The 14102-nt window shown below is 33.5% G+C and overlaps 1 protein-coding gene across 1 annotated transcript in view; it reads right to left on the bottom strand.

Moving 5' to 3' along the window:
- The window catches only part of LOC131842356 (aryl hydrocarbon receptor), a 155394-nt gene that overhangs the window by 49206 nt on the left and 92086 nt on the right, over positions 1-14102 (bottom strand). Inside the window, exon 2 of the mRNA XM_059190896.1 lies at positions 10039-10229. The gene's annotated coding sequence lies outside the window, so the exon portion shown is untranslated. The remainder of the gene's footprint in view (positions 1-10038; positions 10230-14102) is intronic.

Below are 14102 nucleotides of genomic sequence, written 5' to 3'. Positions count from 1 at the left end.
AGGTTCTTTGGAAAATTTTATCAATTTCTTGATTATTGATTTGATTTCTTTTTTTCAGAAAAATTCTTTTCATACGTGCTAGTACATGAATATAAAAATACAGATTCATTACGGTGAAATTAAATTTAAAAATGTAAAGTAATAATAAAATTATTTAAAAGAGCAAAACGCAAGTTTCTTGCTCGTTCTTCTTGTGATGAGACAGCTTTATGCAGATTAAAAAAAATGTAATGATTATTCAAAAGTGCTTCAATGTAAGTTTATTTAAATAAATGATTTTCTATTCTGTTCTATTCTATACCATTCTATCATTATTTAACGGGGTATTTCTTTTTGATGCTTAATAAGGAATACATCCTTTCCAGTACAGTCGGTTAACCTACCACCTTTACATACCACATAGTGAGCAGGTGACAGCAAATTATACCTTTACAGCAACTCCATGTCGCTAATAATGTAATGATTAATCATCTTCACGCAATTTCAATCATTTGGGATTAACACACAATAAGTGTTTTTAGAGTTACGTGGGGGATATGTAAACCGAAAACTAGCGGGGTAAACTAGCGGGGTAAACGAATATGAAATATTTTAATGACACTAAAAATTCTTTTATGTACCAATTTTATTTGATATTAGCTTTTGCCCGCGGCTATGCTCGCGTTGATTTATCCCCTTAGGGATGGAATTTATCAAAATCCTTTCTATGAGGATGCCTATGTCATAGTAGCTTTAAGCATGCAAAATCTCAGCCCGATCGGTTTAAAATTGACAAATTTTCATACCCTATTTTATCCTCTTGAGGGAAGAATTAATCAAAATCCTTTCTAGCGGGTGCCTACGTTATAACATCTACCTGCATGCCAAATTTCAGCCCAATCCGTTCAGTGGTTTGGGCTGTGCGTTGATAGATCACTATTTGCGTTGTCAGTCCTTTGAGTTATATATATATATATATATTTACATTGTAGTATATGTCGGAAAGAGGAGGAAACATGTCATCTCTATCGCACACTGCTGGCGTCATGCGGACATCAAGCTGTGAACGACATGTGTCTGAGAGCCGATTAGGAAATCAAATAATACAGATACTAACTCAAGTAATGCAAACTCTGGTAACAAACCAAATATGTAATTGCAGAGGCAGGCAGCTCACCCCCTAACTATATGAATTTAATAAGCGAAATGTGGGCTTGTCAAATGTTGTTTTCACCACTTTTTCAAAGTTGATAGTAAGGATATGTAGATGATTCAATAAAATAAATTATTGTGAAACAAAACTGTAGGCATCAATAACATATGTATTGTTTTAATATATTTTATACGTAAAGTTCTATTAGAAAAGAACAGTCTTCTGTATTGTCAAAATTAGTAATTTAATATTATTCACACAGCGTCATCTAGACTCAAATTAAACTAGCTAAAGCTCGTGTTATGGTAAGTGATACAAACACATAGAAAATTTTTTTCGTCAATACATACATAGAAAACACCCAAACCAATACAAACTATCATACTCATGAATGCAAATGCCGTGTGAGGAATCGAATCCACGACCATCGGAAGTAAGGCGGTGTGCTAAAAAAAATATATATAAAACAATAAGTACGGAACCCGACTAGAAATTGACGGTTCAACATCGCAATGTGTTGACCAACGACATCAAATTTGAAATTAAGATGCATCAAATGACACAGTTGTTTTTTATCTCTTTCTTGCCTTCCATAGAAATATGAAATATGAACACAAGTTTGCGACGACAAGGTGGCTAATTAATCGTGACGTTGTTATCTCAAACACATCTTCAATTCTCCATATGTAGTTATAGCAGTTTGTAACTTGTTCCTTAGTCAGCAATGTGATTACAATAGTAATAAATTAAAACTATACCTATTCTTATAAAACGTGTAATGTAATTAACATATATATGGGATCATATATTGATGTTCCTGTCGTTAATGAAGCTATTAGTCCTTTTAGTGTAAATATAAAATTTTACAATACTTTATAGCTTTGGACGAAGGGTTAATGAAGTGTGATGAATTTTCGTGTATGTATATATAGGACTGCACTATTTGACGGCATCGGTGGTGTAGCGCTTTATGCCTTACTTCCGAAGGTCGCCGGTTCGATTCCGCGTACGGTGCAAACATTTGTATTCATGAGTATGATTGTTTGTATCGGTCAGCGTGATTTCTATATATAATATGTATGCATTTACGAAAAAAAATCTATATATTTGTATTAACTTGGGACTAAATGGCGGTGTGCGAATGGCCAAGAATATTGACAGTGCGGTTTCAGAGGTGCTTGCTCCCGCGTACACTTAGATCGTGGAATGAACTACCGGTCAAGGTTTTCTCGAGAGACTACAGTATGGGGTTTTTTAAGAAGGGTTATATTAAGGTTTCTTAAGGGTCGGCAACGCGCATGTGACAACCCTGGTGTTTCAGACGTCCATAGGCTACGGTAATCGTTTACCATAAGATAGGCCGTATGCTTGTTAGCCACCTACGTGGTATAAAAAAAATTACTGTTAGTATTATTATGTATTTCTTTCGCATATAAAAAAACTAAATTATTAACAAGTAACATAGTGTAGTATGTAATATATTCAGGCAGTGACGCGTGTTATATAATATATATATATATACATATATGCTAGTATTCAATATGTAGGCAATTAATTATTAACACGGTCACTTTAGACATGAATTCCGTTATCAGATGTTGACGAATTCACAGAGAATTTTGAAAACAATTACTGCGGCCGATAAGCTCAACTTTCGATGTGACAAATTAGAGCTTTTACTGAGGACTTTATGGAAAACAATAATCTACGATAAGCCGCGGTGATCCATCATGGCCACCATAAAGGTGGAGTGGTTTTTCTACCGAATCCGCTTAATTTAATGTTGATGGCGGATAATTCGATGGTAAAAAATGTTTTTAGATTTAATGGGAATTATTAAAAGCGTAATTGATTTAGTGCGTAGTGACTTCGTGGTACACTACTCCGGTTTACAATTCGTAAGGTTAGAGTTCACCATACATATAGCTCACATTTTTTAGTGGTAGCCATCGGTGGTGGTAGTGATTTTGCAGATCGCTTTTACTTTCCTGTGGTGGATAGAGGTTTCAATTCCTCGCGCGGTACAAATATATGTATTCGTGAGTATGATTGTATGATTGTTTGTATTGGTCTGGGTCTTCTTTCTATATTATGTATATATTTACAAAACAAACGTATCTAAGTATATAGTAATAGACTCTTATTTATATAATCTAGATTATATAACCATATTATAAACTACAGTATGATGGTGTTGTATAACTATGTATTATATGGTAAGATTGGCAAAAAGAATAAATAAATTTAAAATATTATTAATACATAACTCTAAAACTATTATATTTTATGTCGATCGTGGTCTAGCGGTTTAGCACACCGCTTTACGTTCGATGGTATCCAGTTCGATTCCTCGCACATCCCAAACATTGGTATTCATTAGTATGATTGTTTGTATCATTGTGGGTGTTTTCTGTGTATAATATATATGTATTTAAGAATAAAAATATGTATGTATTTGTATCAGTTATCTAGTGCCCATAACAAAAGCTTTAGCTAGCTTAACTTGGGTCTAGATGGCGCTGTGTGAATTGTCCTGAGATTATTATTATATTATGTACTAAATTCATATTATGATAATTGATATACCATAATATGCATAAAATAATACAATTAGAATAGAATAAATTTATTACAACACACAGTATAACAAAACAACAATTAATTTTCAGGTTCAACAGAGAATCGAACTGAACCCCACGGAACCCACGTGGCTCAACACCGCGCCCTCATAATTCGTAACTAAATAAAAAACAAAGGCTTTACGTCCCTTATCAGATCAATTATAATACAATCGCCAGCTCGCCCGCTCACAAAAGTAGCACCTACCTTGATTTACATAAAGTTCAATTTGGTTTATTAATTTGTAGAACAGTAATAAGGCTATGAAGCGAAAAAATTCAGTGCTTGTTTTGCACCCTCTTACGCTCGGTTCACAATGTGATTATAAAATAATCTACATATAGGTAGATGTAATAAATATTATTTTATTATTTCCGTTATTATTTCATTGTGGAAATTCGTTTATGCTCAAACTTATGGCAACACAGTTACAGATTCTGTTCCTAACAATTCCAGTGTTGCCACTATCACACATTATATATTTTTATATAATTAGAATGATAAATAAACAGACGTACAACTTAATGGTAAACGAGAATTGACGATTTACATGAATAGTCAAAATAAAAATGTCTTTTTTCAGGATCCACTCGTTACACTTGTGAACGGAATCTGTTAGTATGGTCCGGTTTGCTCTGAAACTATGATGACTCAAGTAGCTGTTATATCAACAATCTTTGGCAGTTTGTATTCTCACAAAATCTTAATATGTAATGCTGAACAACATTTATTTAAAAGAGAAACTGGTAAGTTTCTTGACTGTTCTTATACTGATGAGTCTGTTTTCAAAACTGAACCATAGAATCAATAAAATAGTATATCTATTCAAAGTGTATACATTAAGTTATTTGAAATACAGAAGACAATACGAGATTTTTTTATATATTAATATGGAATGGTTCACCTGCCTCAGGCAACGGTATATCTACCTACAATATAAAGGGAGCATAACTGCGGTATAACACTAGTCTTACTATAAAAGCACTGGCGTAGTTTTATATACCCCCCGATTCCCCATCAATAAGTTAACGTTACCGAATTAGCATACGATCGATACCCCGGTCTACTCTTCCGGACCGTACTCCGCAGCGGCAGGCACCGAGGGGAGAGTGGGGTATTTACTTTGGGGAAATGTGGGTATGTTGAGTAAAAGTTGTATTCGAGTATGTACTGCATGTATATAGTACGGGGTTTTATCGAATAGCGAACTATTTTATGAATGTTATTTATTGTATCATCAATCAGAACTGATTTGGTGAATATGGGGAATGTATTTTATGATAAAAACATTTAGCAGTTTTATTTTCCGTTGTTGGGTATAAAAATAAAAACAACATTGTGATTTTCGTGACTCACACCTAACGGGGTAGTCAGAGGACTAAGTCAGTTGCGGAAATCACATTTATTTTCAAGTGTAAGTAAATTCTAAGTAATGTAACCTAATGATTCTTAGAGCTATTTTCAAGTGTGAATAGGATTGTTAGTAATGTGGACTAAAGACGCAAAATTGCTAGTTTTTTTTTTGTATATGATGAGAATGAGGTCAGGTGGTGCCCATCATGATAAATTCATCTGCGAATATCACAGTTTACGCTGGCGGGGCAATGAGGACCATGTCTTATGGAAAGTGTATAATATGAATGTGGATGGATGTAAAGGGAGGAGACGCCCTAAGAAAAGATGGTTGGATTGTGTGAAAGATGATATGAATAAAAGAAGTGTATGCTCAGATATGACGACCGATAGAGAGCAGTGGAAGAGAATGACATACTGCGCCGAAAATAATATCACGATGGTTTCCAAGGGGAACCGCGTGGAGGTCAACCTGACATAATACATTGCTAGCGATGGGGTCGAGAGTCCACATTACTAACAACCCCTTTCCCCCCAAAATTGCTAGTTATATAGTACCATGTACCACTGATCCATGTGGTTCCTCCTGGAAATCATCGTGATAAATTCCTAATGAAAGTACCATGAAGGGGTAAGTGACTTGACTATATGTTCATGTTATCATTCTCCACTGGTACCCTGCTAGCGTAAACTATGTATTAGCGCAGGCGGGTGCACCATTTCATTATCTTCTATTAAAAATATGTGTGACGCCGTGTTCTTATACGATAGACTTTTGTTACGGTCTCGAGTTAGTTACTCAATTTTTAAAAAAGAATTGACAGTATTTTGAATACTGTCAATCTGTTTATATTTCGAAATTGGCATAATAGCTGTAATGGGACTAAACTGACTTTATATTCTACCATTGGTCTGACTATTCCATTATCATTAATTAATTTTAAATTAAGACAATGTTTTTTGTATTGGCCACATTCGAACCCGCGATGTCGTTGTATAACTTAATAGACGACTTCATAATTATTTTATTTAGCTTCTCATCTGGGCTACTGTGCGTGCTATAAGCATGTGATAATTAAATAGAACACAAATAATCTGTATAAAAAAAAACTTAATTTCAAGCACTATTGAACGGTACCTAACAGTTTTATTAATCTACCGCCCATTCGGAATGCAGAATCAGAATAACGAGCAAGAATCAACTCCTCATTACGACTAATTTAATGCGTTCATTTGTATAAAAAATATATCGCAAATAATAACATGATGTACGTTTGTGTCAGTCGCATTATTCACACAAACGGCACTGGTACTAAGAACTCGATCGTAATTCATTCAGCTACCGGTAGTGAGCGATCCTGTAACCAGTTGTCGGACGGGTAGTAACGAAAAGTGCCCCGCAGTGCGCCGCCGAAATCCTCACCGATCCAAAGATCCCGTGTAATCGATGCTTCAACAATCGATTTAATTCGAATTATCGATATTTTCCAATGTACATTTGCGTGTAAAAGTTATTTAGCATTTTTTTTGTAATTGCAATAGCAAAGCTGACGGTCCATCTAAAGTTCTCGATGTCTACCGACATTGACATCGCTGTACTTCAGTTAGCTGGTGATCTACCTAGCTAGTAATATAAATGCCTTGTTTACCTTAAAATTCTGTGTCTATATATATTTTATAGAATATGGTGTTAACCATATTCTATAAAATATATAAAGACAAAGACACAGTTTTGGGGTACAGTCAACATTATTTAAAAGTTTTAGACAATCTAGAAACGGTAGTTGAACATACTGCTGGCGCTTATAGAGATTGACATCACTGTGCTCCAGTCTCATCTCAACTCACTCGCAATATGGGTGTAGATCCATAGATTCAATAACGGTCGGAATTTGATCACTAATAGCGAAGGTAACAGTAGTAACTTCCAGTAGTAGAATTCAGGTTTCCGCACTGAATATTTGTGCTCCCACACATGGAAATGATAGCGGATTTAAATAAACTAATATAAGTTTACACTAGTGGTTACCCAATGGTTGAAATTCGACTACAATTAATTTAAATTATAAGTTTGAACATATACGTTTGTTAATGATTTGCTTCATATAGATTATTATGATAACAGCATAGAAACAAATCTCGATTCACTGATTTGACAGTTAACAATATTGACATTATTTCACGTTGAAATTTTGTTATCAGTCGTGTAATATAATGGTAGTGTGTAATGTTTTATTCATTGATTTAATGTATTTTATATGCATAATTAAAAAAAAAATATTAGCATTCCGCACTCCTTCCCTATTGTAAACTATAAGTGTGCGAAATTTCATTATCTTCCGTCCGCGCAATTTTCATAAAAAGCGGTGCGACGTTTTTTCTTCAGTGTTGGATTATATTTAAACCAATAGTGAAGAAAAAAATGTAATAACATATTACTTCTTTACATAATGAAGTCGCTTGCGATATTCGCTTAGATCTTTTAAACGGATTTTAATGCAGTTTTAGCTATAAATAGAGTGATTCAAGAGGAAGGTTAATATGTATATTATGTACACTCGGGGTCGATAACTAGTATCAATATAAACCAGAAATATAAATGCAAGAAAGACAATTTCGTCGCCGCTGTACTGAGCGCGGTCGCAACTCGTCGCGCCCTCCGTCTCGACTGCACTCTATAAAGCAGATACCAACTGCCCCCTACTGATTTTTATATTCGATACAGGTACTGTATAAAATTATAAAGGGCATTAATAACTCACTAAGTGATATATGCATATGTTAGTAGCGGTCGTATGCAAAGTGGCCCAGAGATTTACGCGTTCGATTACAAGAGGGCGCAGGCTGTTTGTTTCTTTAAATTTGGAATTTTGGAATGTTTAATTATTTCAATTCAATTGTAAGTATACCACTTGAACTTCATCAGAGTTACTTTTTTCTGGTTTTCGCAATATAGTCCATTGCAGTTCCGTTCCTATTGTTTTTTTTTTAAACGAACTATTAATGCAACTTCACCAACGATTTGGAGAGTGCAGACACCACTTAAAAACCAAGAAAGGACTTTAGTCTGAGTTTACTAGGGGATCGAACCGAAGTTCGATCATCTAGTAAACTCAGACTCAGACTTAGACTTAGAGACTTAGAAATTACGACGTTCTGAATCCAAGTTCAGAACGTCGTAATTTCTATCATCGTTTCAATTAGATCGCTTTTATTGGCCGTTGGCTATCTAACATTTTTTTTTAATCGGTTAATGATCCAAAATTACCAGAGATACCCTATACAACCTCACAAACTTTACCTCTTTGTGATATAAGTATATATAACTGTAATAACACATAAGCTGTTCACCTAATAATGAATGAAAACCGTCGTATATATCCATAAAATGAAAAAACTACGAACATGAAGTCGTCACATGACTCCTGTACCTCTTAAGTTTCCTAAAGACGTCATCCATTGCGGTATACCTTGTAATTTCACTGTCATATCTTAACCTTTACTGTGTAATAAAAAGAGTTGTTTTAACGACTAAACTGAATAAACGTTATGTCATGTAAATAACTTTGTTCAAAGTCCATTCAATTGTATGTAAAAAAATCGACTTTGGCTGGATGCTGTATGTTGTATTTTTTTGAGATGGCAAAAATTTTATTTTCATTGTATAGTAGAACATAAGATTAGTAATAAGATACGATGGGACTGGACTGGACATAATCATGTTAAGATAAAAGTCCCTAAAAAAATGTAAAATCCATTTCGATCAACGTTATTGTCCTTATTTAATAGCGAATAAGAACCATACCATAGTGATACCACTCATGTGTTGCTATTCCAGAGGACATGATATCGTGCCTCTTATGCTGTAATATCACTGCCTAAATCTATAAATCATACTTTACAAAGCAAGCTTCTTTGCAGCTGAAATAGGTAAGACATACGCTTACGAAAGACAAAGTATAAATATTCAAATATAACTACAAATGTAATTAAATATATTATTTACATAAACATAATTAAATACGAGAAATATTGAATACAAAAATATAACCAACATTATCATCAAATCGAGTTAAATATCGATTACAATTAACAGGAATCGAACTCGAACTCGAACGGGCTCATTTATTAATACGCGTTGTAGAGCGCAATAAAATTGGCTGACAACATTAAATACGTGTCGCTCGGTACATTTGTAAGTAATCGATACATCGGTATGCAACGATCGATTCTAAGACCAATCGTTAATCGTTTTGTAATGGAAAGGGTTAGTGCGAGAAAGAAATTCTAGTTCTTTTTGCGGGATGCAAGATGCTGGTCTATTGGTTTTGGTTTGTTACGAAATTTACAGCTCTTTATAAAAATATTTGAATACACTATTGGAAGTTACAGCGAAAAATCTATTAATATTTTATAGATGAATGGAATATAATCAGTCAATACAGACGAAAAAATGGACTATAATAAACCTTATACATATTTGCTTTTTAGAGTTTCCTGCCAGAACTTTCTATGTGAACTAATTTTGAACATTTGAAAGTTAGCATATAAATTAGAAATGTATACTTTAGTTTTTGAGTTATTTAATTAATATCGATTATACAAGCCAAAACAAGGTCTTATTTTAATGTCAATTTTGTTTTATATATTCCTAGTTACCGACCCAGGCTTTTCACTGATATACATGTATTATACATATAAACCTTCCTCTTGAATCACTCTCTCTATTGCTAAAAACTGCATTAAAATCCTATATTTATTTATTTTTCGTAAATACATATGTATTATACATAGAAAACACCCAGACCGTAATAAACAATCATATTTATAAATATAAATGTTTTTTTCGTGCGAGGAATCGAACCTACGACTATCGAAAGTAAGTATGTGCTAAACAACTATACCACCGGGGCTGTCATAAAAATATAACATACCTTGGAAGTAACTCTTCGTTCGCAAGTAACTGACAGACAATCGCAAAATGGATAGTCTGTCCAGTTTGCTGAGGATGTTCTGCTCGAAGGGTAGCAGGGATGCGAGGGTGTCCAGTTCAGCGTTGAGCCTCTCGCGGTGACGTTTGCTGGGGTTGCTCTTTGTGACGCCGTCCTTTGACGGTGGTTTGATGCTGAAACAAAATATCGTAGCTATGATTTACAGTATTATGAGGTTTAATAGATAGATAGATAGGACAAAGTTAAGTTAGATACATCAAAATAATAATTGCATTTGATACTGGCTACTAAGACGAATACAATATTGTCTACTAAGCACTGCCGTCTATAAACTGTGTCACTCCATCTTACATTTTCCTATTGTCATTTATTTATTTAAAACTTTATTGACCAATAAATTATGGTACAAAAAGCGGACTTAATGCTATGCTTAGGCATTCTCTACTAGTCAACCTTCATTTAGATCAATATTTTTATGTACATATTGTCAGTCAATTATCATCTTTAATATACATCGTCTCTACCTACAACATAGTATCAAAACCCGCAACAGATAGAATATATAATATAATAATAATAATCTCAGGACAATTCACACAGAGCCATCTAGACCCAAGTTAAGCTAGCTAGAGCTTGTGTTATGGGTACTAGATAACTGATACATATACATAGATTTTTTTTGTAAATACATACATATTATACATAGAAAACACCCAGACCGATACAAACAATCATACTCATTAATACATATGTTTGTGCCGTGCGAGGAATCGAACCCGCGATCATCGGTCGTAAAGCGGTGTGCTTGACCGCTAGACCACTGAAGTCGTCATATATGTAGTATATTTATAACATACAGTAAGAAGAGACTTCATTCATTGATTGAATAACACTGACTGACAGCTATAATGACACTTCATTGTAACTTGACAGAATTTAGTTTACACAGTTGTAAATATTAGTAAAAAATTTACATACTAATATGTATTTGGTTGCCGTTGAAATGAAGAAAAAGAAGAAGATGTAAAAAATAATATTATAATGAGTTGAAGTGATGAAACCCATCGAAATTAGCAATTGTTTATATTTTAATCATAATAATTCCTGTAAGAAGAGACACAAACAATGTATCAAAGGTACGTATCGTTACAATAAGGCGATCTTATTGCTGAAAGCAATCTTTTCAAGGCAACCTTAGGGAAGCGGATTGAAATATCGAAGGTAATATGCAAACAGGAGAAAACTAAAAAAATAACAAACATAATGATGATGAAGGAATATAAAAATAAATATAATATGAATTAAAATTTATGTAAATATAATAATATGGTCAGGTATTGTAAGATATGGTTTTTACCATTACCGCCTTGGTGTGTTAGCACACTGCCTTAGCGATGATGGTCGCGAGTTCAATTCCTCACTTGATAAAAACGTGTGTATTCATGAGTATGATTTATTACAAGTATTAATCTAGTTGTTTACTATGTATATTAATATGAGTTTCTTTCCAGTTCTTCTCAATTGGATCTATATACCGAACTGGATAACATTAAAAACTTGACGTTCATAAGCGGCTAAAATATCTTACATGAATAAATGATTTTTGAATTTGAATATGTACTAGCTGTTCCCGCGGTTTTATCCCGAAATTTATAGCCTATATATTATTCTGATGTATAAGCTATATTACTGAAACATTTCATCAAAATCCGTTCAGTAGTTTTTGCGTGAGTAACATATCCATCTATACTCACAAAATTTTGCGTTTATAATATTAATAAGATTTATATATGTACAAAAAAGTATTTAAGTATTTATTTCAGTGAATTAGATAAATTCAAATAACACTTGGGGGTCTCAGCTTGTGGGGCTGTATAATTTTTTCCGGTTTATTATTATTATAAAATCGTAAATTTATCTAACTATATATTTATGTACTATTATTCAATCTACATTTTTCTGTATTTATTTCATTTTCTTTTCCATTGAATAATACACACAAGCCTATATTTAAACCCTTCAATAGCAAACTTTATTTCTTAATAGCAATATTATTTTCTATGGCAAAACAACTTTCGCCGGGACAGCTAATATTTTTATTCATTTATTTATTTATTCATATAATATAATCAATACAATATAATCTATTTTGGTCATGTATAAATATATGGTCATATATTTAAACTGAATTAATTTAAATTCAAAACATAAAAAAGTACTATGATTAATATTAATATAATAACATACAACGGCAAACAAACGTTAAAAACTAAACCATTTATTCGTAGTTAAAAAATCTAACGATTCCGCCCTGAAGTTAACCACAGTTAAAGTTAATAACAGAAGGTTACCCCGTATCCGCTCGTATAAGTTATGTTAACTAGCTCCTTTGCGTGACTGGGTGCTCGTTACGTGAGCAATGCCGGGTGCTACCGTTAGCTAGCCACTAATATGATGTGTCATGTTGAATAGCCTTAGAACTGTAAATTTTCATAGTAATATATAACACAGTGAGAAAACGGAAAGACGGACAAATAGGTTTGTCTATATAATATAATTATATATATATAGTGTAGGTATTATTATTATTGATGTGAAAATGTATCCTTCCGTTTGTGACTTTTTTACTACTAAACTTGACGTGAAGATGGAATTGTATCTTAAACAAAAAAACAGGTTACGATATATCTAATCACTATGACTGATTTCCTCTTATTAATTGTTTAACCAGTTGGTTATGTATTCAATATTTTTTTCTTTTTGAGTATTTAATTGAATTAGTGCTAATCGGTGGTTTGTATTCACACACTTAAACTTAAATTGTAAGTAAGAATAAATTATTTAAAAGAGCAACACACAAGTTTCTTGCTTGTTCTTCTTGTGATGAGACAGCATTCCGAATGAGCGGTAGATTAAAAAAAAAAAAATGTTATGACTATTCAAAAGTGCTTCAATGTAAGTTTATTTGAATAAATGATTTTCAAAAAAAAAAAATTAAATAGGGCATGAAAATTTGTGCAGACGAAGCCTTGGGCAACAACTAGTATTAATAATGTGTCTGTCTATTTGTGACATTGTTACGATTAAACTTTTAATTAATCTTAATAAAATTTGACGTAACACATGTAAGAGTGATAGCATCACATAATTTAAGATCACCCCGACGACATTGCTTTGTGTTTAAAAAAAGCAAACAAAGTCACACGTAACAGCTAGTATTCAACCGCGAATATACATATACTATTTTACATATGTCCCAGATTTAGATGATTCATTCTGAGATAGAAGACCTTAACTGTACCCTTTCTTATTATAGTACCCTCAATAAAATTTTTTTTAGGGAAAGTTAATAGAATGGTGCACTCACCTGCGCTAACCAGAGTTCACCAGAGGAGGATAATAAGATGAGCATAAGCTCAGGTCAGTTAACCCATCGTAACAAATTCACCAGGATTTTTTAAGGTTTCCAGATGGAACCGCGTAGAGTTAAACATAACTTGGACATTGTTAGTAATAGAATCATCAGTTGACATTACTAACAATCCTCTTTCCCCCAATACCAGATCATTACATACTATATAACAAAGTCGCTGTCGCTCTCGTCTCCGTCCCTATGGACGGACAGACAGCGACAGCGACTTTGTGCTTCATCATCATCATAATCTCAGCCCGGAAGACGTCCACTGCTGGACATAGGCCTCCCCCAAAGATCTCCCCAACGATCGGTCCTGCGCTGCTCGCATCCAATGCCTTCCAGCGATCTTGACCAGATCGTCGGTCCACCTTGCTGGAGGCCTTCCCACGCTGCGTCTTTTAGTCCCTGGTCGCCAATGTATGCTTAAATCTTTAAAATTACGCAACGGATTTTGAAGCGTAATTCAAGAGGAAGGTTTATATGTATAATATATGTACACCCGTGTGAAACCGAAGCGAGTAGCTAGTATTAAATATACGAGGTTGGTTGTAATTATAATTAATATCATAATATTAATACAGGATAAGTTTTTCCACAGTACTAATAATTTCCTTCTCCGTTATTAGAATAG

This window comes from Achroia grisella, unplaced genomic scaffold (genome assembly GCF_030625045.1).
Source record: "Achroia grisella isolate CSIRO2021 unplaced genomic scaffold, CSIRO_AGI_Agris_v1 utg2167, whole genome shotgun sequence".
In the NCBI taxonomy this organism is placed as follows: Eukaryota; Metazoa; Arthropoda; class Insecta; order Lepidoptera; family Pyralidae; genus Achroia; species Achroia grisella.
This window is presented reverse-complemented; position numbering and strand designations above follow the sequence as displayed.